This window comes from Morone saxatilis, unplaced genomic scaffold (assembly GCF_004916995.1).
Source record: "Morone saxatilis isolate NCDOM2014 unplaced genomic scaffold, NCSU_SB_2.0 Contig21, whole genome shotgun sequence".
In the NCBI taxonomy this organism is placed as follows: Eukaryota; Metazoa; Chordata; class Actinopteri; family Moronidae; genus Morone; species Morone saxatilis.
This window is the reverse complement of record NW_023339774.1, coordinates 17,866,341-17,869,848: the sequence shown is the minus strand read 5'-3', so window position 1 is coordinate 17,869,848 and position 3,508 is coordinate 17,866,341. Positions and strand designations below refer to the sequence as shown.

The following is a 3,508-nucleotide window of genomic DNA, read 5'->3' as shown; positions in this document are numbered from 1 at the left end:
TCGATTGTCATCTGCACTGGAGTAAACAGTTGGGTGATGGGTAGCAGGAGAATATAGACAACAATACAAACGTCTGGCCAACAGCGAGAGACAGAAAGAAGAGTAGTCAAGAGGAGGCAAGGGAAAGAGACGAGGGGGGGGGGTCCTGTCAGATGCTGCTGGTGCAGAACGGTGGATGTGTGAGCTGAACCACTGACATGTGGCTACACGCCTTGGAGCCCAAACACCAATCAGGGTGGCAAGAGGATCCAGTCAACAGTACAGCTGAGCAAAACTCATTCGCTGTCGAAGTCAGATACGCTGCAGAAGAATGATCTCTGGAGACGAAGACGAAGACAAAGACAGAGACTGAGGTTGTAAGTGAGCGAAGTTAGCTGGAGATGCAGCTAATATGACAGCCCCACTATAATTCCCTCTGCCAATAACAATTGGAGGAAAATTTCCACACGTCACATTTTAGACTGGCACTCTCAATCAAAAACACTCTTTCTGCTCAGCCGTCCGTGACCTCTTTGAGTCGTGATTGGCTGTGTCATATGTAGCTGGGAAAGCGATAACAATGACAGCGAAAGGGGAAAAAAAACATGAAAATGTACATTTAAACAGATGGCTAACATAGATGAGTGGGCACAATCAAGTCCGTGTTGGTCCACATCCAGTGCATTAGTGCTTTGCGGCACCTGTGCTGCTTGACGGCGTCGGCACTTTAGGCTCTTACGCTGCCAGCGGTCTAATGCACGGAAGACAAAAGAGAGATTATGCTGGGAAGAGGGAAGAGAGACACACTGCCCCAGGCATCGCTGCACTAAACAAGAGGGGATAAAAAAACTGAAGATATGGTGTGACCATTTTTGTGAGGAAGAAACAGTTAAGAGCTATAGATGGGAGCACACATTATCTAAAGAGTATAGAAGGAACAGCTCTCCACAAAGACGCCCTTTCATTTACAGGGAGGAAGGAAGCTTTTAAAGGCAAGAATGAGACACATGCAAACACACGCACACCCTTCCCACCAAACACATACATACACACGGAAGGAGGGAGTTAGCTTTAGCATTTAGTATCTCTCCAATGATCGGCTCCTCTAGGCCCCTTTTTAGGAGTCTTCGGGGATGCCTGACTCAGAGCACTGGCACACACACACTACATTGTGGGAAAGGCTGGCTGTTAACTGAGATCAGGTGGCTGGAGAACAACTGTTGGGAGAGCTAACGCAGCCACCGAGCCAGGCTGTCGGCTAACACACATACACACACAGCTGCATGCACAGCTTGATTACAGTGAGAGCGTAGCCTCCCTGCTAGGTTGGGAGGTAATTCAGTGTAACATCTGCTAGGACACTCACTGCAGGAGACCAATACGGAGCGATGAAGAGCTGCTCTGGAGTGGGCCGGCTGGGGTTTGGCTCTGAGGTCATGCGCTGAGTGAAAGAGAACAGAACAGCTGCCTGCAAAACACAACCGCTGGACACAGGAGATCGCACTAGCAGCTGCAAAACGCAGCGCCAATTACCTGTGATGATCTGTGAGGACTGTTTAGCTTTTTAATATTTGTGGTGATTTCATGAGAGTTTTAATTTGTGCCAATCTCGACAGGATGTGACACACGTGGTACATTCTTCTGACTCATCTTTTGTCTTCCCAGGCAAGTTTTAAGAGTCAATGGGTCATCAGTGCATATTATGTAGCTTCTACAATACAGTGGACTTTGTTACACTGTCTATGCGTGGGTGTCTGTCCGTCACTCTATTAACAGCAATTACAGCACAGGGAGAGTCCAAAATAGGACAGCCACAACACTGCAACAACCTTTGACCTCATTATAAATGAGGTCAAAGGTCTCACTAATGAGTAACTCTTTAAGTAGCAGCTATGGTCAGAGGGCAAAAGACAATGTCATACTAATGACTAATGGCCTGCTGGGAACTCACCAATGCGATATAATTGATATATTGATTTAAATCATATACTTTATGGTACATGTAGGGGAAAAAAACATCATGATGGAATATGGCTTTACTAGAATACACACAATTGTTTTTTTTGTCATACAGCCTAGTGGAATAATCTGTTTCATGACTTCATGTCCCTGCCCTTGTGTGACTAGTCACCCACACACATTCACACACGTGGTATCCCCCGAGCAGTAACAACACTCACATACACATGAAGACGCTGCCAGAAATGGTAGGAACCCAAGAGTAAACATAATTGTGACTTATCAAACTGTGCATCATTGTTTTATGACAAGGCTTTATAAATTGTGGTACAATAATGTCTCACTACGGATTAATAATGGTTGCGCTGAAATGTCATATATACATAAAAAAGTCGTGACAAATGGCTTCTAAAATATTAAGCTATATTCTGTTTATTTATCCGATCGTACTTTTCTTCTCTCTGTCCCCTTCATTACTACAATTCAATATTAAGGCTTTTCTCAGTTGGACCAGTAGGTAGGCAGTCTGTACATATGTAGTATATTTTCACTAGGCCAAAATCATTATAAATGTTTTGGTTACTTACACTATCAATAACAATTTGAGTGTGAGGGCTGGTGGAGTCGTGAATTGATTATTTCATAAATAGGCAAAATGAAATTAACTAAAATCACTAAAATGTATTTTTCAATTGATTTCTGTATTATTTATTATAAAAATGTGCGCCACAAATTCACTTTATAATGCACAGGGGCAAAATAAAAGCTTGTTGTACACACGACTGACTGTTTAAACAGTTTATCCACGGTATAACCAGCACTACAGTACCCCTCATCTAAACTGCGAGGATATGAATCAGCTCTGAATGAATCAGATACCTGATTTGCTGAAATATGTGCTAGATCATGACAGGTTGCTGTTGAATATGTGTTTGTGATAATTACAGGTGCTTTTAAAAGCCAATTCAGTCTATTCTGAAACTGCCAACAAATAACCTTGACAGGCCAGGTCTGATTCATTATTTTAAGAAAACAGTGTTTACAGCAAAATAAACACGTCCCTCTTTGTGATTCAGATGCACATTTAATGGGCCACATTTAATTAATTCTACACTGAAATGCCAAGGCAGAGAGAAGAGTGTGGCAGTGGTAGAAGATCGAGGCAAAGGTAATATAGTTATCACCATAGTAAGACAGGGGATAGTGAAAAAAAAGCTGGCCTAATTGGGCCAATGTCTGTCCAATTAACTGACTTATCATCTGGCTTCGGGGCATCCAGTGAGCCTCACTGTTAAACCCTGAAGGGCAGCGAGGTGCCAGAGTGGTTTCAGAGACTGTCCTTCAACATTAAAACCTGACTTTACTAGAGAAGAGGAGAAAAGATCATTCCCTGACATGAATCAGTGAATTATTACTCAATATAATTCTCCTTTTGGTTATACTGTAGCTGTCTTGTTACTAACCCCGTCCCATAGCAACAAACACATACACACACAAACACAGAGTTTAACATTTCGCATATGTTATTCCTCATTATTGATTTGCCATTTAATTGCATCATTGTGGAAAT

General features: G+C 42.6%; 1 protein-coding gene across 9 annotated transcripts in view; it reads right to left on the bottom strand.

The window, feature by feature from the left end:
* The window catches only part of LOC118332462 (disabled homolog 2-interacting protein-like), a 114,623-nt gene that overhangs the window by 38,896 nt on the left and 72,219 nt on the right, over positions 1 to 3,508 (bottom strand). The gene's annotated exons all lie outside the window — the stretch shown is intronic.